The sequence below is a fragment of the Protopterus annectens genome, chromosome 2.part1 (assembly GCF_019279795.1).
Source record: "Protopterus annectens isolate FY-2018-M chromosome 2.part1, PAN1.0, whole genome shotgun sequence".
Classification (NCBI taxonomy): domain Eukaryota; kingdom Metazoa; phylum Chordata; order Ceratodontiformes; family Protopteridae; genus Protopterus; species Protopterus annectens.
The window spans coordinates 152,632,248-152,659,192 of NC_056729.1; positions in this window are offsets into that span (position 1 = coordinate 152,632,248).

Here is a 26,945-nt window from a genome sequence, read left to right on the forward strand (position 1 = left end):
TCACACTCACATGTACAATGACAGAGTCATATTTGTAGCTGTTGTTGAGGGACCTGAGTGCGTGTGTTATGTGGTGGATCATGGCACCTGACAGGCAGCTGACTGTTACTTTCTCCTTATTTAACATATTGAGTGGGAGGATCAGCGTGTCTCACTATTGAGACACCTATGACTAGTGTGTTGGGTGTGCTGTTTTGCCTTAGGGGCTCTGGTTGAGTGGCACACTGTTTAGGAGAGCTATGTGTCTCATGATTAGTGTTGTGTTGTGGTGGTCGAGTGTGTTTCTGCCTTGGAGGTCTCTGCTGTTAGGGTAGATTTTTACTGAGAGCCTCCATGAAGGTGGGTGTATGGTTTGTGTTTTTATGTGAAGGCAGTGCTGGTGTATGTTCTGGAGGGCTATGTGTTCTATGTGATGTGGTGCAGTGTTGACCTTCTCTTGACCAGCTATCCCAATCTTGGCTGGAGAGTGAGTGGCTTCCAATTTGGATATATAAGTGAATCTCTCATAAATCTGAATGCTGGGAGGTAAGAGGAGAGGGTTGTCAGTATACATGAGGCAGTTGCTACATTGCCCCAGGATGCCCAGGTTCACCAGGTTATAGGAGAAAGCACAGGGAACTGACCTTTAGACATGCCTGGAGGGGAGGGCATTAATAATAAGTACTGGACCTGTTTCCTTGTAGAACGTTTAATGCTGGTAGCACTTTTGTGTGTTACAATAATAAATTGCTGCAAGTAGTCTGGTAAAGTGCTAGACTAATAAGCTAGTAAAAGTGCAGGAGAGGAGAGAACTAGCAGATCTAAGGGAAAAATTGAAGAGCAGACTTTGGCACCGCTCAGAAGCTTACAAACAGTCCTGGATACAGCAAATCTGTATCTGGACTAGACTAGTTACAGGATAGGTAGGAAACAAGTGCAAATGCTGGCTTTTAAAACAGAACATTGAAAGTGATGGAAAAAACTGCACAGTCAATAAACTATGCTTTCCAGGCCAGAAACCACTCCTCTTGTGGTAGATAGGCTACCTAGTGCTTACCACTCCCACTGATCCTCCAACTCAGAAAGGCTTGGGGAGCTCAGAAGCTTACATACAGTCCTGTATACAGCAAATATATATCTGGACTAGACTAGTTACAGGAAAGGCGGGAAACAAGCAGAAATGTGAGCTTTTAAACTAGAAAGTTGAAAGAGATTAAAAAACCTGCCCAAATGGCCAATAAACTACAATTTCTGGGCCAGAAACCATTCCTCTTGTGCTAGATAGGCTACCTAGTGCTTACCACTCCCACTGGTAAGCTAGAATGCTTCGTTCCAACACAGAAAGGGTTGGGGGGCTTAGAACCTTACATACAGTCCTGGATACAGCAAATCTATATCTGGACTAGACTAGTTACATGAAAGGTGGGAAACAAGAGCAAATGTGAGCTTTCAAACCAGAAAGTTGAAAGAGATGGAAAAACTGTCCAAATGACCAATAAAATACAATTTCTGGGTCAGAAACCACTCCTCTTGTGGAAAATAGACTACCTAGTGCTTACCACTCCCATGGATAAGCCAAGAAGGCTTCCCTCCTCCACCACAGAAAGGCTTGGAGGGGCTCAGAAGCTTACAAACAATCCTGGATACAGCAAGTCTGTAGCTGGACTAGACTAATTACAGGAAAAGCAGGAAACAAGCTTAGAATATATATATATATATATATATATATATATATATATATATATATATATATATATATATATATATATATATATATATACATATATATATATATATATATTTTTTTTTTTTTACAGAAAGTTGAAAGAGATGGAAAAACTGCCCAAACTGCCAATAAACTACAATTTCTGGGCCAGGAACTACTTCTCTTGTGGTAGATAGGCTACCTAGTGCTTACCACTCCCACTGATAAGCTAGAAGGGTTCCCTTCAAGACAGAAAGGCTTGGGGGCTCAGAATCTTACGGACAGTCCTAGATACAGCAGATCTGCATCTGGACTGGACTAGTTACAGGAAGGGAAAGAAAGCTTAGACTTTTTTTTATTGTGTGTGTGTGTGTGTGTGTGTGTGTGTGTGTGTGTGTGTGTGTGTGTGTGTGTATATAGATATAGATATAGATGTAGATATAGACATATATGTAGGTTCTTTGAAATATATCTTATGTATGCTTAAGAGCTGTCCTATTTACTTTGTTTAGTTGACAGAACAGCTGATTGAAGGTGCAGGTGTGAGAGCACTGTAATAGCAGGAATGGGAAATATGTAATTTCCCCACTGTTGTATGATATTGGAGTTGGTATGTATAAGTAGCAGAAAGTCTGGGGAGATGAAGGGAGGGATACAACTCCCCTGCAAAAAAATTTGTTTTGAAATTGTATGTTCCCAGTTAATGTGTTGGAGCATGTGTGCTGGAATATCAGTATTTTGTGTTTCACTTAGCTTTTGATGAAAATAGGTACTACAATGTTTTTCAGACCAATTATCTTACAGCTAAGCATATCCAGACACACACACACACACACACACACACACACACACACACACACACACACACACACACACACACACACATACACACACACACACACACACACACACACACACACACACACACACAGACACACACACACACACACACACACACACACACACACACACACACACACGCACACATTTTCATTTACTTATTTGCTTTTGTTTATTCTAACCTGTATTCATCTTTTTAACACTGTTTTCTGTTGATAGTTTTGTTAGGTATACAGTCTGGTTCCCAGACTGTTTTGAAACCCACAGGTCAGGCTGAGTAAAAAACAAAGAATCAGGCAAGTGGGGAAACTCAAGAATACATTAGCATTCTCCCAGAAGCAGAGCACGCATGAGTTGCTATATCAGTAAGAAACTTTTAGATGTGAAGACCCTGGTCAGTTCAGGGGGGCACAGCACTAAAGAAGTATACTGATTCCACTGTTGTCATTGATTTCTTTGCTTATCATGTATGTCTGTGAGAGAGAGAGATGGTGTTTTACAATGCCTCAACCACAAGTGCTTCATTTGTTGAATAGTCCAGGTTTGACTCCTAACCTAAAGATGAGTTTCTTTTCAAAAGCAGCCTTCGACAAGCTAACCTAACTCACTTGACGTAATCATAGTAGTGGGTAATACTTGTCATCTGCTCAAGAAAGAGTAGGTTACAGAATCACTAGACAGGATTAAGGATGACTGCACCATGGACCCTGAAAATCTGAATGGTTACTTCTGCCCCAAATAAAGGGTTGTTATAAGTCTGTTTAATGTATGTAATTTGAACAACTTTATAAATAGTGGTTATGCTCAAGAATTGTGGAAATGGTTACTGTGACTCCTATTTTAAAGGGAGGAGATGCTAGCAACATGACTGATTACAGTTATAGTTCTTGAATTACCAACTTTGTTTTTACGCATGTTTGGTAGTTGTCCTGGATGCTAAGATATCAGTGAATATTGTGTCTTCAGACATGGCCAAGCCATTTGATTCAATTCCCCATTCCTCTGTTTTTCAAACTCTAATGACTTGGGAAGCGAGCCCTTATATTGCAAAATGGGTAAACATTTGACTGATGATTCAAGAGTTTCACATTAGGGTCAAACATAGTATATGGAATTGTTATATAACGTGTAGAGGCATGGACCGCGGCTTGGTGCGTTGACCTTTATTGTTCAGTTTGTTGGCTGACAAAGCTAGCATTGGTATAATGAGGGAGGCTGTCCACCTGGAAAAGTCAGGGAGAAGGTTGAAATGACTAGTCGTGATTGTGAGTAATGATCAGTAGCACCATACAGGGAGGTGCACTGCTAATGAGGAGGCTGTGTATACAAGGTCATGGGTGTGTGTTTGACAGTTGACACCTGCCTTTGCACTGAAGTCTCTTGACAACATTTGACTAATCAGAGCAATGGTACCACTGAGAAGATATTAAAAACTTAAGCAAAATGAAGGAAGTGGCATATTCTCAAACACTAGAATATAGAACATATTCCAAAACTTTCGCTATGTATGGTTAAAGGAAAAATAAACTCACTATAGGAAACAAAACAATGTTCAGCAAATACACTGTAGTAGATGAATTCAGTGCATTCAATTTCATGGGGTATTTTTGTGGAGAACAGATTTACTATTTGCATTGTATCCACAGAAAGCTTAGGTTTGCAGGTTATGAGCTAAGGTAAAGGTTACATTTAAAGAAGGGAGCATGATTTTTTCTCCCTGGTTCCAACAAACCCTATGTGGTATACTCTAGTTATGCTTATATCAAGTTTCATAGTTTCTTAGCTTCAATTATATTTTGTGTGGAGTAACAAGCTGACCTTTTTTCAAACAAGAAAACTTCTTTATTAAATTATCACTTATGACATAGGCAATCTTACATTTATATAAATGAAAACAAACCATATGGACACAATTCCAGTTGCAAACATTATACATTACAAACCATGCTGACACAATTGCAGTTGCAAACATTATACATCACTTATAATCTATCTAGTCATTGTCAGTCAAACATTACATAGCTCATTCAAATCCTGCCTTCTTTTAAACCTCATTCCTTCTTCCATACTTCATTCTGTATGTATTGTTTCCACAATTCCCATTTTTCCTATTTAATTTCCTCCTACTTTTTTCTAAAGATCCAAATTCCAGTTGTTTTATCTCTATTACTATACTACTTCTAGTAAAGTTGGTTTAGACTTTGATTTCCATTTTCTAGTAATTGCTTATTTGTCAGCCACCATAATTAGACTGAGCAAGGCCTTACTACGTCTAGGCAATTCCGATTCTGTATGATAGCTCAAAAAATATTTTCCTTAGTTACACCAATTTACTCACTGAGTATTTCTGACAGAGTAGTCTGCAAGTTTTTTCCAATAAAATCCAGCCCCTCTTGCCTATTGCTTGTACCCTAACTGCAGTCATCCCTCCTGACAGAATATCCTTTCTCCATTCCCATGTTGGCTTAGTTCTTAGAATACTTTCTGCTACTTTATGAAGAGAATATTCTGTACGGTTATTGTTATTCTCCTTAATCTTTAAAGTCTGCCAACTCATTACACTCCCAGAAAATATATTCCCAGTTACCTCTTTCTATAGCTATAGAATTTATTTCTAAAAATATATTTCTAGCTATATTTTCAGAAGACATTTCTATCTGCTCTAATAGCTCTTGAATAATTCCACTATCCATTCTTGAAATTCCTCTCTTTTCAACAGATAGGTGGGAATGCACCAGTGTCTCATTTTTTGTTTCATTACCCAATGTTTTTACTTTGGTTATTGTTGGCACATGATCTGAAATTGTTATTTGGTGCATGTCAAGACCCTCAATTAAATGCACATGTTCCTGTGAAATATAAATTCTATCTAGCCTAGCCCAGTTTTTGTATCTTGGGAATAATATGTAAATTCACTCTGAACTTCTAGTACTGAATTCACATCTTCCATGCTAAATATTTTCATAAATTTCTTCAAAACTCTACTCTCCTTTGTTATATTTTCCCTTACAGGCATCCAGACACATCTTCTCTGTTGAAGATAAAAATTCTCTTCTACCTACAAGCAATATTACTTGCTGAAAGCTATTTCTCACATAGCATTTTTTGTGGAATATAAATACTTACAAGTGTACTCTTCCTCCCTTGCCAGTATTCCCTTAGTACTAAAAATCTACCATTATTATCTTTTTTATCCTCTTTTGTCATTATTGGAGCTTCTCTTGCAATTAATATAAGTACTCCTCTTTTCCTTTGCCCCAGGTATTCCGCTGAGTAACCATTCTGAAAACCTTTCTTTATCAAATTCACATGTTCATTTCTTTACAAATGTGTCTCCTGTAGCATAGCTATTAGCACTCTATATTTTAATATAGTTCACAACTCTCTTTTTTTGTATTTATCTGTGAGACCATTCACATTTAAAGACTTTACAGAAAGCATAATTTCTTAAAAAGTTATTAATCCCACCTTTTATGTATAACAGCTTTATTGTTTAATGTCTAGTTCCAGCTTTTGTGTTACATGCATGTACTCTTTGGCAGGTTAATCTTTTATAGAGTTGTTTCTTGTCATCTCCATTTGAACCTATGCCACATCTTACAAAACATCTTGTTTTATTGAAAGTCCACAAACAAAAAAAAAATACATCCCAATACTGTCCTAAAATCTATTAATTTAATAACATATAAAGTATGCACATCTTCAAATACTGAACTTTTATCTCCTAATAGGAACAAATGTTTCAAACTAACAGCCACATGCACAGACTTAATATAATATAAAAGAATGGTTATCCATGCTTAGACACATCATACAGCCTGCACTTCTACTTAGTGCTATCTGACTTTGTCTTATTGTTATAGCTCTCTCAGCTGGGAATCACTTGAATGCTTTCAGACAACATTTTCTCCAAGCCATTTCTCTTTATCAGATTGTATCCTAGCAATATGAGAACCAGACACAAAACTGCCACACATGCATTTGTTTACTAGAAAAAGGCATTATAATATTCAATATTCTTTCCCATTTACATACTTTATCTTAAAATGTATTACTAGATTAAGCTAAGGCCCTTATCCCTGTCATTCCCCTATGCAAAAATGAGAAAAAAACACACTAAGTTTTCTTTTGTTATGCTCTTTTGACTGGGTTTTAATTATTTTTGTTTTACATTGCAGTGCTCACATTTCTTAAAATTAATCAAGGAGATAGAGATAAGAAAGGAGAAAGAAAAAAAACAGGAGAACATATTTACATTAGTATCCACATTACACTTAAAAATAACTGAGAAAACTTTACTTTATAGCATGCAAAGAAAATCATGCACTATTAAAATAGTGCCATTAAGAAACAATTTGTTTACTTACAGTTAACTTTCTCCTCTCTTCCCCTCTACTGAGTATTTTTCTGAACAATAATGACATGAAGTAGGGAATGTGCTTTAGAGTCTGATTAACAAGTTGACCTTATGCTAAAACTATGCTCAAATCTTAGAGTGATACAGGGGTTTCTTCAGCAATGTGATGTAATCTTATCTAGAATCTGGTTCAGACCACTGCTTCAGCTGATTCTTCTAGTATGACTGTGGTGGAATGAGGTGCTGACCCTATGCTAAAACTGTGTACAAATCTCTGGGGAAACAGTGGTTCCCTTAGCATTGTGATATAGTCTTATCTATAATCTGGTTTAGACGACAACTTCAGCCAATTCTTCTGTCATGACTGCTGGTGAATAAGCTCCTGAAGGTGTACCAAATATGATTTGGACCACACATTAAGACAGCAAATAAACAATAAGAATAAAAAGAGGGTATTGTTAACATAGGACCATAGTAACATGTCATCATTTATTCCCTGGGGAATTGATTATACATAATGGCTGGGTAGTTAGTTCATAATAAGATTTTACATGCTAATATTTTAAACACAGAAAATCTACACATGTTTATTATGTGACATTAGGTATAATTTTAATTGCAGCTAGTCTGATTCCAAGTGCAAAGTTACTGAGAAGTCTGGCAGTTAAAAGGTCATGCCATGTCAAAGTTATTTTTTAAACAATGACTTTACCTTGTCCATTAGGACTGAGGCCCAGAGAACAATTAAGACAGACCTGTCCTGTCTTTTATAATCCACTGCCTCCAAGTAGTCTTCAAAAAATGGTATTGTATAATGTGTCCCATTTTCCAGCATACCTTCTATAGACACATTCCACTTGTATGGTATTCAAGTTATTTGCATTGGGTTTGGGTATTGCATCAGCATTAGTTAATTTGAGCAAATCACCTAGAGCCAATGTTTACACCACCAAGCAGTTATAGCAACATTATATGCAGTAGTATTTAAGCTAAGCTTAGAACAGGCATTGTGCCCCAAACAGAACAGGGTATATCAGCATTCTGTTTATTAAGTTTAACAATATAATATAGTGGCATGTCTTTAGATATCAGTCTTTTTATTTATTTATTTATTTATTTATTTGGATTGTTGTGCTGTAAATTACTTTGTCTAAAGTCCCACTTTGAAGTTAATCACTGTTTATTATGTACAAATACAACCAAGCATTACTAAAATAGTTTTAAGACATTTTATATGCTTTTTTGAATTTTTGAAACTACGCTAGTCTAAAAACAATGGATGACCTAATCATACCTCTTAACCTCTTACAGCAAGAAATCTGGACAAAGCCACAAATAATGGGGGGCAAAGGCCCAAAAATAGGGGCAATTTTTAAATATTGCTCTTACAAACTTAGAAAGTTGATAGAATAACAGGTTTTGCATTCACATGAATTTTCTGAAGGGTATGAAGTCTGAAAATCAAATGTCTGCCATTATTTTCTGACTTCAGTCCTGAATGATTTGGCAGTGATTTGCCAGAAAACTAAAATTTTATGAGAAATGGACCAAAAATATAAGTAAAAAATCTAGACATTCTACAAAAATCTAGCTACGGACCTAATGCATGCATTGCATAATACAGTGTTCATTTAGTGAGCCATAGTTATCAAAGGCACTGCATGTGAGATATGATATGGCTTCTTGCTTTGGCAGTTGCATCGTTTTTGGTAAACAGAAAGGTTGCTAAATAATCAAAAGAAGAAAAATGCCAAGTCCGAATCACAACAATAATTCCAAAAAGAAGGCGATTTGAAGGAGGACTAAACATGGCATGAATGAAAGTAACTACATCAATAGAAGTGAGCCTAACTTGGACATTATGAATTCACAAAACACAGATTTTGACTGTCAGCGTACACAAAGGATCTTTTCTAGAGAAACAGAAGGGGAACCCTCGAGGAGTGAATGACAGCAAGAAGCTAAATCTCAAACAAGGCACGATAGAGTTGACTGTTTTTAATAATAACATGCAGAACCTAGAATTAAGTGACTGGTTTTTCAAAAGTTTTACATGTAAATTCAAGTAGAATGAAAACAAAAGAGACTCTCATATGGACACATGATAAAAGTGTAAAGAAATTACAATTACATGATTTAATGTTTAAATACAGGGCTTTAGAAATAGAGAATGCATACTTGAAAGAATGTGTTTGTTTGGGAATAGTCCTAAAAGGTCTTAGAATTTGTAAATATCCTGGGTATTGATTTCCACAAGGAACTAATTGATATTTTCAACCAATGTGGTATAGAGATGATAAAAGCCATTATCAGACAAAACGATAAACAAAAAATGTTATTGCCTAAATAATTTGAAGATATTAATTACAACATTACAAAGGATCTCATGTTTACTACTGAAGCTGAAAGGGAAAAATATTTCAACATTGGGAAACAGATGGACAAACAATGTAATATTCTGATTAATAGTATGTCATGGAAATTAGAAAGGGGTGTTATAGAATACAAGGAGAAGACAGACTATCCTAAACCTAAGGCACTTAAGAACATAAATGACAATGTTAGTCCACATAATAATGCCACTAGAGACACTGAGAGGGACCAGTATGAATGAGGTTGATATGAGACAAACACAGCAGAAGAAGAAGAAGTTAATTTGACTGACCCTTTAGAATTCCCCCCTTCGAAGATCTGAAAGGCTAAAAAACAAAAATTTCTCTCAGTACAATCAGAATTATTACAATTGGAGGGGAACAAATGGAGGAATAAAGGGAAGGGGAAGAGGGAGATTTTAATTCAACCTAATACATCAACACAATCCAAGATAACCAAAAATAATTACAAATTCACATGTAAGAACTATAATATACTCAATTACAGTAGTATTGCACTAACAACCGAGCATTTTAGTCTACTATCTAAGGGAGTTAAATTTATCCCACAGAAGATGGGAGATTTAACCAAGGTTATATTGGATTTTAAGTTGCTGGTAAGGAAGATTAATTCAGAATTGTTGTTTCTGAACAATTTGCAAAAGGGGACTAATGAAGGAATAAGAAAGAGAAATATGTATAGCCCACCTCTTCACCACAGCTAAAATTTTTTGAAACAGTGGTAGAACAAGAGATAAGAAAAGCATTCTCCAAAACTAAATATAAACCTAATTTTACTCCGGGAGAAAAGAAAGTGTTAGAAGAAATTACTAAGAATGACAAAATTAGGGTGGTGAGACCAGCCAAAGATGGAGGAGCAGTAATTATGGACACAATATTATATGAGGGCAAAATGAACGGCATTCTAGGAGACACTGATAAATATGTCCAAGAATGAAATAAATATATCCTACCAAAAAATTGACTTAGCATTAAGTGAAATGTTAACCGAAAGGCTGATAAATTATGACAGCCATAATTACATGAGAAATGACAGACCAAAACATTCCCTCCATCTTCAGAATACCTAAAATACACAAAGACGAAATGGATCCACCCCTAAGACCCATAGTAGTTGCAGATGGTTCAAAAACATCCACTATAGCTAAGTACTTAGATAAAAAGTTAAAAAAAATATGGATGAATGAAAATGAGATATTAAAAGATTTGTGGGATTTTTAAGGAGTATAAAACAAGAAAATATTATATTTGCTACAATAGACATTATTGATTTGTTTTCAAGCATTCCCCATGACAAAGAAATGGAATTCTTTGAAGAAGCTTTAACACAAGATAAAACATTACAGCATGAAGATTTTCTTGTATATCTTAGTTTAATGGAAATAGTAGTAAAAAACAACTACATTTATTTTGGTGAAGAATTTTTTCAACAAACACAGGGTGTTGCCATGGGGGCTGCATGTGCCCCCACATATGCAACAAAATTATGTATTAGCAACATGGGAAGAAAAGTTTATTCATCATTCAGAATACACAAAGTGTTGGGTACTATATAAAATGTATCTTGATGATATATGCAAAGTTTTGGGTACTATATAAAAGGTACCTTGATGATATATGCATTTTATGGATAGCCTCAGAAGACAAACTTAGAGAATGTATATGCTGTCTTGAAGAGACTACAGAATTTTTAAAATTCACATATAAGTTATCCCATGATAGATTGAATTACTTAGATATAACTATTCACAAAATAAAGAGATTTCAAATACACAATTTATAGGAAAGAAACCTTCTCTAACTCTTACCTCCACTACACAAGTGCCCATCCACCTTATCAAAAAAGAAGTATAGTAACAGGACAATATGTCAGAGCTAGTAGAATGACATCACTGGATAAAGACTTTCAAGAAGAATGTAACTTCTTGGAAAGTTTGATTAAAGAGATATGATATCTACCTGATTTGATTAAAGATGTTAAAAAAGAAGTGGTGGAAGGGAGTGAAGAGAGATGTAAGTCTATTTTAGGGGAGAGTAAAATAGTTGATGAAATATGTAAGGAAGACATAAATTAACAAAAGGAGGGTGTATATAATACAGCCTTCATAACAGAATTCAATGGAAATGCTAACAGTATTAAAATATTATAGAAAAAGAGTGGGAAAGGTTTATTGGACTAACAGACATAAAAGAAATGGTTAAGACACAAATTAAAATAATATTTAGAAAAGCACAAAATCTGAAGGATCTGTTAGAGTAGAACAAAAATAAAAAGAATAGTACACAAGTGAAAAGAAAAGGAACATTTAAATGTGGAGCATGTTCTCAATGCCCATACAGTTGGCATAAAGAAGTGGTGTATTTAAAAAGCAGAGATAAAGTAATTGAACAAAAGACTATTTGAATTGTAATACACGTAATTGTGAAATTTGCAAAGCATTTTACATAGGAAAAATGGAATGCAAACTTAAAAAGAGAATTTACAAACATTATCATGACACATAGACTAAAAATGAGAATAATGTGTTGTATAAACACACCAAAAAATGTACAAGGGCTAAGTTTCTATTTTTTTGTACTAGAGGAGATAAAAAAAATGATTTAAGGGGAGGGCCATGGGAAACAAAAATAGAATACAGAGAATTATGGTGGCAAATCACATTGGAAGCCAATAAATTCCCTGGCCTTAATGAGACTATATCCATAATCCCAGGAAAGCTATAACAGATATGTATAACTGTGTTTTTATATTCAAGTTTTTTTTATTTCCAAGGTTCTGTTTTTGGAAAGACATCACAAAATTATACCTGCGTTTTGGCATTAAGGTTAGTAATCGTAATATTAGGACATTTAGTCTTAAATAAATAAGCAGCCTTTAAGAATAAGTTAACTTACAAGTCACAGTATTTTAAGATTTGGCTATAATGAGCTTCCTTGACTTCATTTACATCATGCATTTACATTATGTTTTTATATAGAAATTAATATAATAGTATTACTGCTCATCTTAGTTTTATTGTCTCAAACAACATTATATGTTTCCCTACTAGGTGGAGCTTCAGTACTACAAATGCATATATGGAAGATAGGAACACTATTTTCATACAATATAATTAATGGTGGTTTTACAGACTATATGGTTTAATGAACAGTTTTAAATATCTTCTTTAGCACTGTATTTAAAAGATATAATACACATTTTTTAATAATCAACATATTTAAATATACTGTGTTTTAACAATATGAAAAAGGTTAGAGTGTTATATGTTAAGAGAGACCTGCTGATTCAATGTTTCATTGGTAGTTCAATAATTGAAGTTTTGATTTTATTGGTTGTAAAATTAATTAAATATATTTAAGAGTGGAATTATGATCGGGGCAGCATCTGATGAAGTCTTACTTTTAAAGATGAAAATGCAGTGAAAAAGTTAAGCATTAATGGTATTTTGGGTGTACGTTTTGGTTCAATAAACACAGAGACAGATTTTAGCTACTGATCATCTATGTGGTTTCTCCTAAAAATCACCTTCTTTTTAGAATTAGAGAAGGGTTACTAAGTCATCAGCATGCATGCAAGCATGTGTGTGTGTATATATATATATATATATATATATATATATATATATATATATATATATATATATATATATATATATATATATATATATATATATATATATAGATAGATATATAGATATATATATATACATATATGGGCATGTGTGTATGTCTATACATGACTGAGTCTGTCTGTTAGCCTCTTTACTTATGCTTTTGATGGATGTGAATGATACTGAATCATCCAAAAGTCCTGCCAAAATGTGGTGTCATGGTAGCCTTGTGGAATTTTCCACAGCAGCAATGTGTATGTATTTTAAGAAGTCAGAATGTCCATTTGATGAAATACCACTGAATATTGCTTCACTGTCAGAATTTTGAAGTTTGGCATTCAAAACCTGTAGATGAATTGTTATCTGGAAGGGATGTTATACTTTTCAAGCAATTGCCTAGATGTTGAGGATCTAAATCTGACAAAAATGTATATACTTGACTTTGGGATGTCTCTTAAACATTGAAGTTGATCTAAACTGATTGAATCGATATAAAAGGAGGCAGTTCATTTCTTTCACTTTATGTTGTTGGTAAAATTAGAAAAAAAAATCTGTCACTGTAAGGTCTTCATTAATGTTTCAAGTATTTATCTCATCAGAAAAAGTCTTAAAAATATGCCACATCTCTGAGTATAATTCACACTTAGGACAAACTTTCCATTTTTCTTTTGAAACACGTGAATCCTTCTGGACTTTTTGAAGTTTAATCTTTTTACTTCTGAGAACTGGCCATGATTCCTCAGAGTCTCAACTTTTCTGCATTTGAAATGTGGCAATACAATTATTTAACACATTTAATCTTACTAAACCAATAGTCTGACTAAGACACTATAGTGCTCCAGTTTTAGCAATACTTTGACACTGATAAGAATTTGTCTCCTGTTCCATTTGCTTCTTTTAAGCCTGAAAACAAGGACCATCCATTGATGCATATTAATTGATTTAAACATGAGTCCAAGACTGTAAATCCTGTGATCTGCATAATTAATTGCTGACAGAGAGTAAGTAATTCACTGTCAGAAAATGGATTTAACATTCCCAAAAGCTGTGAATGTGTGAAGATCAACAGAGTTAACCAGTATTCCAATAAAAGCACTTACTGAAGAATTGGATCATACAAAATTAAAATGAAGCTAAGTTCTGTTGATAAGAGATATAATGCATCTGTAAATGACTTGAAAAAATGTAGCTAACAGAATGACAACAAATAAGCTTCAGTAATGCATCTAAAAATGAAAGATGGTTGATTCAATATAAAAGTTATTTCTAGGTCTAAAACAGTGTCTTAAATGTGGGCAAGCCATCCTTTTTGCAAGTATAAATGTCTAAAATGAAGGTTCAGAAACCTGTTTCGCAACTAGTTGAAGCCAATAAAGTAGCAATATAAACAGAAATTTGGCCAGTACCAAAACTTACAGAAATTTGGCCAGTGCCAAAACTTACTAAGTATTACAGGCAATAACTTGTTTGTTGAGCTTCCTACCTGTATGCTCAGATTGTATGTAAAATGTCTGCAATGATCTCAGTACCAATGGGAAAAAAACAAACATATAAAAAAACCATTGGACTGAAACACTGTGCATAAATAATGAGCTCATCACATTCAAACTAGGGACTAGTGATGAAACTAGCATCGTTCATTTAACTAGATGGGCTTGAGAAATTGCACAACTGAATCTAATGCTTCTTTATTGACTTAATACTGTGCTGCTCAAGTTTGAGTCACTTCAGGAGCTAAATGTATTAGGCAGGCCAGCATATGAACTGAAGGATGTGATTCAGCATATTTGTAGAGTGCAAGTACAGGAACAGTGCACTGAAAGGCATGAAAATGTCATTGGTTAATTCTACTTTTGACAGAAATAAAGTGTTGGTCTCTGCAATTTAGCAATAATTCTAGGTTTATTACAAAGGTTTTTGAGAAACATTGGTCAGTTCTTTTGACTGATGACACTATTAGGAATTGTATAGAAATGAGACCTTTGTTCCATTTTCAGAATAAGCGTTACCTGAAAAGGATGTGTTATCCCTTTAGTATTAATATTCTACTAATATGGGTGCTATGGGAATGTTTCCTTGTGGTGATTGTGCCTATTGTGTTTTAGTTGACAGCTCAAATGTTTTTGTGCATCTGGATACGGGATCTACTTTGTCTTTTAAGGTTAGGGCTGACTGTAATACTAAAAACATTGTATAACTTGCCTATTGTGTTGTGTGTAAATGTTTTTATGTTGGGAACACCAACAGAATGTTGAAGTATAGGATTAGGGAACATGTTTATTATATGTGTATAGGCAATCCATGGAGTACTTTAGCTAAGTATGTGTTAGCAGAAGGGCAGGGGCATAGTTTTACATTTTTTGTGATTGATAGGTTGTTCCATAGAGGATGTATGGGTGATTTGAATAATATGACTGAGAAATCTGAGATCCACTGGATTATTCTGCTGCAAGCAAGTAGTGGTTCTGGCTTAAATGAATATGTACCCCTTACACCTATTCTGAGGTTTCACTGGCTTGTTAGATTATTTGATTTTTGATATATTGAATGTTATTTTCTGTTTTTCCTTTTTTAATTTCTCCAGATCTTTTGGGTTTCTAATACCATGACGGGAATGGACCCCATTCCTATGTCAATGTACAATTAAAGTTTATAAAATTAGTATTGTTTCAGTCTTTGATGTCAGTCAGAAGTGCTCTTCACAGCACCCACAATGTGCCCAGTAATAACTTATTCTGCAATTCGTATGGAGTTACAAGTATTGGTAACATATCTAAATATGATTGTAGATTCTTTTTTATAAGACCCATTGCTCCTACTAATATTGGGAATGTCTGGGTATCCTTCTTCCACATTGCTCTCGTTTCTGCCTGCATATCCTGATATTTTATGACTTTGTGTCTCTCTGTATGCAGGACACTGTAGTCACTGGCTGTGGTGATTTCAATGATCAATGCTACTTTTGTCTTCTTTTCATGTTCCACTACATCTGGTTTTCTAGCATCTATCTTTTGAACCATTGGTAATGGATAATCCCATGTGATGTAAACTTCGTCATTTTCTATGATGCTTTGTTGTGACTCATGTTTCCAGTGTTTTGCAGCCACTTCAGTACCATAATGTTTGCATAATCCCCAGTGCAACAATCTTCCCACATTATTATGCCTTTCAGTATACAGTCCTTCTGCCATTAGTATGTCACAATCAGCAACTGTGCAACTGTTTCCAATTCGGTTTTACAAAACCTATATTTGTCTGTTTCTCCCACATGTTCAGTGGACTTTGTAAACCAATGTGTACACAGCCCACTATCGTGGGCCTCTAATATTAATCTTTCATCTCTTGGTTTGACTTTGCCTCTCCTTAACCATTCCTGGATTTTTCCCTTTTTAAATTCTCCAGATATTTTGGGTTTCTTAAACCATGATGGGAATGGACAGCATTCCTAAGTCAAAGTATGATTAAAGTTCATGAAATTTGTATTGTTTCACTCTTTGATATCAGCCAGTAGTGTTCTTCGATGCACCTGCAATGTGCCCAGTAATGACTCCTTCTGCAATTCGTATGGAGTTACTTGGATTGGTAGCATATCTAAATACGATTGTAGACTCTTTTTTATAAGACCTGTTGCTCCTACTACTATTGGAACTGTCTGGGTATTTTTCTTCCATATTGCTCTCATTTCTGCCTGCAAATCCTGATATTTTATGACTTTTTTACTATAGTTGGAGTCTGAGTTTCTTCACTTTTTACCGAGTCTGGTACCATTTTTTGTCTTTTTGCAACTTGTTATTTATTGACACTGTTTATCCCATTGTGATTCCTCTATATTTTAACAGTCAAAACAGTAATTTCCAAAGTTGCAGAGTGAATTCCACGGTCACAAAGATAGTGATTCACAGAGCTGAAGAATAAATGATTCACACATTTGCAGAAATAAAGATTCACACATTTTTGAAGTGCAAAAAGTAAAACTTCAACAAAACAATGTGGTAATAATTTTTTATTTATTTTATACGTTTGGTAATTGCACTGGCCAGATGTATACCCAAAACATTGCCTAGTCAAGTAACTTACCAACCATCACACTGAAGGTAAATGCAGATGGGAGAAATCATAACTTGTATGCCTGAGTATAGAGATCAGCTCTCTGACAGCTCAGAACCTCTGTCCTCTATATTAACTGCCAGGCAAGCAATAACTGCCAGACAAAATGGGATCGCAAAACAGTGTCAAGACTTGTTGGGATAAAAACAACAAATGTAAATCTGTCACAATCATTTTATCAGAAAAAATATCAGAACTTTCACATGCTGCTGTTACAGTTGTTGAGAAAAATGATTTTGACTGGATGGTCAGATGAAAAAAAAAACAGCTGTTACCAAATCAAATCTGTTATACTTACCATGTGAGTCACAAGGACAGATGTATAGCAGACTGCTTGTTGCACTTTGGCTCTGTAAATTCATGTTAGATAAAATACATGAAGTGTATTTAGGAACGGTCAAGTGCAAAAAAGTGTACATGATATCTTATTTTGGCCAGGTATATCTAAAGAAACTGAGCTGAAGATGGAAGGAGATGTCAGATTTCGAACGTACCACAAAACAGCATCCCCAAGATGTCATAAGATTCTGGTTCATCCAAAGAGTGAAGTTGTTTCAGATCTGTTCTAAATTATAGGCAGTCAGTATCTTATGTGAAGCAACAATTATGTCCAGAATTCCGAGGCTATAGCTCAAAGACATGTTGTCTCAGTAACACTGCTTAAGTCAAGTTTTTGTCACTGTGGTATCCCTGACACACTTTATAGTTAAAGGGTACCAGTTTTTGAGCCAAGAATTCAAAATATTTCCACAGCAATGGAAGTCCCAAAGCATTACCTTTTCAGCAAGGTAGTCTCAATCAGATGGCCAAAAACTTATTTAAACTGTAAAACGTATTATAACAAAATATGTTGCCAACACTAAACATCATATTTTGTCATAATTTCAACTTGTAGCAGCATATTTTCAACCTGTACACTCATTTTCTCAGCTGTTGATATGGGGGAGAATGAAAACAAAGTTGCCAGTATCTTCTCTGCTGCTTCAGACAGAATGAATGCCAAATGTTCAAGCACCGTAGCAACCTGTCTACAGAAGCAAGCTCAGCTATGACAGATCAGCCAGTCATTACAAAGGCTGAAACCATGTGAGACGATTTACATTCAAGACTTAAAAGACTAGCATTAGGGGCAGAAAGAAGCAGTTGCTGGTAGAATGTCCTGTACACCATGATCCTATGTTGCTCAGACTAGAGGTGGTTTACTACTTCATAAGTGGAAATGATATACACAAAGCCATACTGTTCTCATCACAGAGTACGGAAATGAATGATAAATTATCACTGAGACACTACCCAAACCAGGATGTCTCAATGTGACAGTATTGTATATTGCATATTGTGTGTGTATATGTATGTGTATGTATATATACATATGTATCTAATAAATAGCTAGCTGTTTATCATTATGTTTACTTATTGGAGCTTAGTGGTTTCTCTCCTGACTGGAATGCATATGGTTGCTTACAAGTGGTTTGCAGTGTTCCATTACAGATCTTTTTTGGATTAACTTTAAATAGAAATATATATTTCTATGTATATATCTGTATTTATATCTATATCTATATCTAATCTAATATATATATATATATATATATATATATATATATATATATATATATATATATATACACACACACACACAGACACACACACACACACACACACACACATATATATATATATATATATATATATATATATATATATATATATACATACATATATCTGACTTACCTACCTTGGTCAACAAATCAACAGCACTGAGGCAAGTACATCAACCACAAAAAGAACAACAATGTGTATGTCAACAAGCAACTATGCATGTGCAAGGAAAATTCTTGATGCATGAAAACTAAAAAAGAAAAAAAGAAAAATAACATCATAGCATTTTGACCAAATGCCTGATTCACACACACACACACACACACACACACACACACACACACACACACACACACACACACACACATTTGTGTGTGTGTGTGACTTCTTAGATAAAGCAGGACAAACTGAGTTGGTGTTGATAATGAGGACCTGAATGCTTATATCATGACATGCAGAACAGGATAAGAGGATTGCCTAGGTAAACATGGATGGGGCAACAGGAATAATGATGGAGATACCTCAATAGACTTCCGTTTAACAAGTGACACATGGTTCGCCAAGAAAAATGTCAAAACACTGCTCCAGGTATCAGTAAAGGCTGCCCTCCATAATACACTTTCTGTTCAGAAGTGAAATAAAATATGAAAAATATGTATGTATATATGTTGCTATATGCTTTCAGTGGACCCAAAGAGAGGCAACTTAGAATAATGACACCTTTGTTTTAATAAATACACTATCATACGTATTTAGAATTTTATGATACCTAAAGGTTTATTTTATTTTAATCTAAATAGATATTTTATTTAATATGCTTTTATTAACGCATTTAGTACATGAATACTACACCTTACACCTGACACATGGTTCACCAAGAAAAATGTCAAAACACTGCTCCAGGTATCAATAAAGGTTGCCTTCCGTAATACACCTTCTGTTCAGAAGTGAAATGAAATATGAAAAATATGTATGTATATATGTTGCTATATGCTTTCAGTGGACCCAAAGAGAGACAGCTTAGAATAATGACACCTTTGTTTTAATAAATACATTATCATACATATTTAGAATTTTATGATACCTAAAGGTTTAGTTTATTTTAATCTAAATAGATATTTTATATACAAGCCCCAGGATTTACTAATCTTCCGTGTAAGACTAGATTAGTCATACACGGAAGCGCCAGTCTAAGAGTATGATGGCAGCGCGCCATGCATATTAATGAGGGTGCGCTGCTTCAACTCTAAAGCTTACACGGAGCGTGGACGAGTGTAGGGGGCGTGTCGGACTGCCGAGCAGTCCAAAAATCCACGCCCCTGCAATGAAGAAACACCGCAATTTCAAGTTACATGAGCAAGTCCGCTCACATGTGCACAATGTAACACTACACTCCCCCATATGTTAAACAACTGACAAAATTAAAAATATAAAGATTTTTAAATTTTTTTTTATTTTATCTGATATAGCTGCCTGTATTTGCGCATGTTTGCACGGGTTTGCCTATTGCTTAGCTAGTTAGCAGCTTAGACACCAGAAGAGGATAATAAGAAAAATATATGCAAATTAAGCAAAATAGCGATAGAGTAGTGGGTTAGAGCCTCCGCATAAAAAGGAGGCATTCCCGGTTCGAGTCCCACGACTGCACGTTCCATTTTCTGTTGGAAATCTGTATACAAAAATATTTCGTGACATTTTTTATGTATAAGTTTTGTAAAAAGCATTGAAAAGTTAAATGTAGTAGTGAACAAATTATATATATATATATATATATATATATATATATATATATATATATATATATATATATATATATATATGAAGGTGAAATGGTTATGCATTCTGAGGCATACGTACCCTATTTTAAGCAATATAAAGTACTGCTAAGCACATTTTACCAGTACTGAGCATATTTAAATCCAATTGCTCATAGCTGCACACTGCGTTAACCAGCGCAATGTCTTTGCATGTAGCTGCACACCACGCTAACTAGCGCAACAACAACGTATTTGCACATAGCTGTGCACTGCGCTAACCAGCACAACATCGGCAACGTCGAGCAACGTTGAGCAACGTCGAGCAACGTTGAGCAACATTGAGCAAAGTCGGGCAAAGTTGAGCAAAGTCGGTTAAACATGGCCACACCTCCTTTACTGTACCTTAACCAGTCAGGTCTGCCCAGTAGGAAAATAAAAAGCAGTGACAGGGCTCCAACTCAGGATACTGCACACTATAGTCACAGTACTTAACCACTAAGCCATGACAACATTTCATAAACATGCACTTTCAACAGACACATATCTATCAAAGGAATTTTAAACATTGCCAACATCAGCTAAGTAGGCGTGCCTACAGCTGAGTTTTTCCAAAACTGGCCAATCACAAATAAGTGCAGGAAATGAGGCATATTTAAACTCCACAGGTGGGAATACTTGCTATAACTGGTTGTAGCTTCCTTCTGCAGTCAGCATGGCCGGTGTTGGAGAAGGCACTCGATTTAGAGTGCAACACTGGGGCATTGAGGAGTCCAAAGTAATGGTTTGGCTCCTTGTCCACAATCATGAGGAAAGACTCCTGTGGGGCCAGTACCAGGGTACCCAATATAAAACGGAGGCCTGGAACAGTCTTGTCCGTGATCTCACCAGTGCCACTGGTGTTCCTTGGACTGGTGAGCAGGTCAGGCACCATTAGTCTGACCTTAAGCGATGTAGGGAGGATCACATGGACCAGTAGATCCAGGAATCCCATGCGATGCCTAATGCCCCAGTACTGAGTAAGTAGCCATTGTATTAAGTAGTTAAGAATTGCTATGCTTGTCTATACTATGGATAGGTATGTCACAATATCACTGCATTTACTTCACAGCTGCAGGTGTCCAGGCTATGAACCAGCAAGCCCATGAAAATAGGCTGCAAAGGCTGCATCATCAGGCAGGTTAGTAATTATTCTGCATGTACTGTTATATAAAATAAATGAGAGAGCCTTCAAAAAGTGTTTAACCCAATAAATAAAGGTGTAATAATCCTTTATTAAATGTATAATTCCTGGAGTGCGTCTATGTCATTTTCTTTGATATGTTGTTGTACTGTTGCATTCCACAAATAATAGTGTTGTATTAAGCAGTGTCAACCCACACTTGGGTAGGCCCATATAACGTGGATGAAGGGAGTGCCAGTAGCTTTTATGTATATTTACAGCCTTCAACTTTTGGTTCATTACCAGCATGTACAGGTTAATCTAGCACATGAATAGCTTGGTATTGTGTTCCCCAGAAATGTCAGTGTGCTGCTAGAATTGTAGGGAGCTGTTAACATATAACTGATACTTTCACCTCAACATATCTAGATAATTATATGAAAGTAGAGCTGTCAGTGTGCAATCTTAGCAGTAGTGTGTGTAAGCAACTCTCAAAATATGTTGCAGTAACATCTGCATCTTGATCAGTTTGTATGTAAGATACAGCTCATGTATATAATGATGTAGCAAAATCCAATTGCACAATATAAGGGCATTGGGTAGTGTAATAATACATGTAAGGGACATATAACTGCAGTTAATAGGAATATAGTGAAAACTAGAAGGATGTATAAGTTGTTAACTGAGCTATCTTTTTCCACCCTACTGTATGTGCATAAAAATGCAATTCCACACCTCAATCGGTATGTCTAATCTCAAAACATTTGTTGGGACATATGTCCTATTGGTTTATAAATATTTGCATTTATTTCTATGCATGTGCCCTGTTAAAATATCACAATATTGGTGGCCTGTTGCCATCAATTCAACCTGCATGCTGTTGTAATGTCCACTATTGTTCTATATATGCATGTGTTATGCTTGCTTTTCAACTGTTGAAAATCTGGTGTGTTGGGTTAATGGGAATACTTCTGCATGCTGTTATAACTAATTGGGAATGCTGTTGACTGTTACTAACCCATATCTTTATTAAACTCTCCAAAACATAGTTCGTATGGGAAGGCCGGTCCCAGTGGACCCACCTGTCCCACCTCAGCTGGCCATGGCACCTGGCATCAGCAGATCTGGTGCCCAGCCTGGGACTTCCTCCTCCATTGGCCCTGTGCCACCTTCAGGTGGAAGCACTGCAGGGGATGGGGCTTGAGTCCCCCGTGCAAGCGTGGGCGTAGGAGGGCCACCTATCACCCTTCGAATGGTCCGGGCTGTGGTGCGTAGAGAGAGATTGAACGTTCTGTTGCAGAACCTCTACACCAGCTTGAGGCCCGAGTGGCGCAACTCCCGGGTCAGCCTGCCCCTCCTACACAGCCCCTAACACACCCACCCTCTGGGCTCTGAAGGTGCAGTGGTGACTGCCCATGGGTGGGGACCTCAGTCCCACTGTTTCCATCTGGGGGTTCATGGGCTTGCGATTTCCAAACATCCCTCCCCATCAAAGGTGTTCACACACCACATATGTCATGTACCGCCCCTGTATGCATTTTGTTTGTCTTGTCTGTTTACCTCCCCAACCTACCTCCCCAAATATACCTGCTTCCCCTACCCCACATTCCACTCTCACCTGAAAAAAAAGGGCAATCAGCTCCCAAAAAAAAAATTATGCCCCATACATAGCTGCCCATTTTTCACACATGTCCACTGGACACATGAAATGTTATTTAATTGGCATTACAACATACTTTGTTGTCCTCATCTCTCTCTCAGGGGTTGAAGGTTTCATATCTACCTCCAAATTTATTGCATATTCACAGCTGTTGCTTTTGAAGAAATGGGCAGCTATGGACCTTCCCTACACCTGTCCTGCACATCCCAAGCTATTTCCCCTCTTTGTTCCCCTTTTTCACCACTTTCCTATCTCCCCATTTTTCTTTTCTTTCAAAGAAATGAGTGCGGGGGTTAGCGGGAGTAAGCATTATTAAGCAGTAGTTAGCGGGTTTGCGCAGGTTTGCATGGGTTTGCGCTTGTTTGTGCTTGGCTAAGCAATGCGCAGCAATGCGCAAACCCACACAAACCCGCTTACAACTGCTTAAAAGTGCCTTAGTCACTCTGTATGTGAGGGCCCTTGTTCTGCTCAGGAGCAAAATAAAACACCTCTGTAAGTCTCGAACCCCGGACCTTGCACACGCTACACAACATGAAGTACCACTAAGCTACGGTAGATATACATCAAGTTGGTGCTTAAATAAATATATCATGCATCAGAATGAGTGAATGTAAAGGAAAAATAGGAATACCATACCACACTACTTGTTCTGTGGATGTTGACCAACAGTTGTTGTGGGATTACATTACATGACTGTGATAAGAGAAGCAGCCATTCTAGCAGGAAATAATGCTGCACCATCACTTTACAACCCACACAGTATCACAGCAGTACAAACACTGGCATATCTGTTTAGGGCAGAGGCCATACCTCCCAACTGTCCCTCATTTTTAGGGATGTCCCTGATTTTGAAATAAGTTTTAGCTCTGTCCCTCTGAATCCCTCTGAAAACTACTGACTTTGGCAAGAAAGGTGGTGAATTACACTTAATGAATAATGACAATAATTAAGTTAGACACTTCTTTTACTTCAGAAAAGGTGTATTAATTCATATGCTCTGATTCCCTCAATGTCTCAACTTAATGGCACTAATATTTTAAAGGTGTCCCTGATTGTCCCTGACTTTTTCTTGACTTTTCCCTGAGTCTGTTCAAATATGTACCTGAGTGGTTGAGAGGTCTGGCAGAGGCAGACACACAGAGGCATATCAGCCTTTCTGCTATTACACACTGTGCAAATAGCTTTGGAAGGGGGTTTGGAAGCATACCCTTATGTAGGAATACAACACTGAAATACAAATGGATGTAGCCATGTACTGGTAGCAACCAACTGTAAGAATGCCATTTCTCTATTGCTGAAAAGACCTGTGTGGTGCACAGACAAAAAATAACAGGCTATTCTCTGGCTATTATGTGGATATGTCCACAGTTGGGAGTTACGCAGACAGACTACTTGCCTTGATAAACTAACATATACACAGCAACCCTGTAAGTCCAGCAAGATAAAATCCACACAATAGTACTTACGCTCTCTGTACTTCTGCAACCCTACCCAAATGTAGAATATACCTGTGTGTGCAGGGTCCACCAAGGATGTAGGTAGGCATACTCACAGTACTGAAATGTGTCCAGTTTTTCTGAGCAGCTTGTGCTAATGTCAACACTAAAAAAGCACAAACTGTTTAGAACTGAGTAAATGAATATTCACAGTATAGCAGTTCACAAACAATTCTTGTGCCAAAGGAATACATCTCAATAATTAGCTTTGTATGGCAGTTAATCGTAACAGTTGAAAAGAAAGTGCATCTTTCCATGCATCTTGGGGTAGCATTTTGAGGGATGAGTACATTTCTACACTGACAAGTGGGTACTGGAAGCAGCAACATTAGGTCTGAGTACAAAATGCAAATCTCTGGCTACACCCCTTGCTTCTGATATAAGAACTATACCAACCTTCTGTCTTAAACAATGATGTCCACAGCAAACAAGGATGATCTCCATTTTGGAAAGCTGAAAGGGCCATGCCTACATTAGTCAGCAATTTATAGTACTGGGTTGCTATGACAGTGATTACTGCAATTACTACACAGCAGGCTGCATGCAATTAGCAAATGGTGGCCACTAATTGGTGCAGAGGCCATCACATGTTCATGTGCAAATTACTACAAAAGCAGGCTGCAATCTCTGCCAACAAACTCAATCACTCTATTGCAGAGACTGACAGAGAGATAGACAGAGAGAGAGAGAGAAAAAGACAGAGAAAAGGAAAAAGAAATATTACCAAATCATACAAAGTAAAGGTATGTGACACATATGTATTTACTGGCATGTAGTAGATGTTATTGAAGAATAGTCTACATAATGTGAACCATTCATATGTGGCAGCAGTATTTCTTTATGCACAGATGTTCTGCTTAACTACTGCTATAGACAATACTGTGTGTACCTGTGGGCAGTGGGACATACCTGTGAAATGTGTAGCTCAGCATTAAATGTCAAAGATCTGATCCATGTTATCTGTGTTCTGTACAGTAGTGTGGCCAATGGCTGTTGGGGGGATTAGCGCTAACATTATATAAACATGGGTGTGACAGAACAACACATGCATGATAGTCATATTAAAGTGTAGCTTTGCATTGGCAACTGCTGTAGCAGTCTAGTATGCTTATCTAGTATCTGTTGCTATATATACCCCCCTAATGTTAGTGTGTGTTCATATGTGACACCTGTTTGTGTTGCAGCAAGGCCCAACAGTTCAACTGTGAGGTCCAGGGACTTACAGTGTGGACCTTGTGTGTGTATGCCACACACATACAGAGAAATATATATGTGTCATATATATATTTACATCTGTATATGTGCATAGAGCAGGGGACATATTGCAACTGTTTGTGAAGGGGGGAGATATATATGTTGGTGAAGGTTAGTATGCGCATATTTGTATGTAGGTTTTAGTGTGTGACAAACAAGACAGCATACAGTGCTCGTATATGACATGTGGTGGTTAAACACTGTGGGTGGTTTGTTCAGTTTGCAATGTTGAAGCCAGTAAGGCCTGCTAAAGCTCCCTGGGCTGTGAACACCTTCAATGCATTAATCCCAAGACTGTGTGATTTTATTACATTACTGTACACCTTATATCTTTTGTATAATTGATATTCTCACTATGAAAGGTGAAATGCATATGTGCCTTCATATATATGCATATGTAGACAATGGATGTGTATATGTATATATATATATATATATATATATATATATATATATATATATATATATATATTTATATATTTATGTAGTTATATATACTCATACACACCTACATCTACTTGTTGCAATAGATTCTCTGTACTGTTGACTGACTGTGATGGTCAATATGTTTGTGAATATGTCAAAGATATGTATCTGTGGGATAGCTTAGTGGGAAACTGTTTATGTCATGGTATTATGGGTCCTTGCTTTGATCCTAGTAAAAGCCGTGTATTCTGTTGCTAGGCAGAACAAGTGCAATTGCATACAGTGTGATTAAGTTCCTTGGTTTTAACTAGGGTGTGTCAGTGGAGGCTAAAGCACTACATCTATGATTATTGATTGGTACCAATGTTGAATGCAAATCCCGTGTGTACTGTAGTACTACTTCAAGCTCTGGGCCTGTACAGCAAAGTATGGTATATGTCCACATTTCTTGCATCCACTGTTTTGTGTGGTCCCTGTATTCTTCACAGATTACATTTCTCAAGATTAAGGTTGTGTAAGTACTGACACACAGTACTGTATAGGACACACTGAAAGCTTATCTGGGTTGTCATACCTTTGTGTCTTATAATTATTTTTTT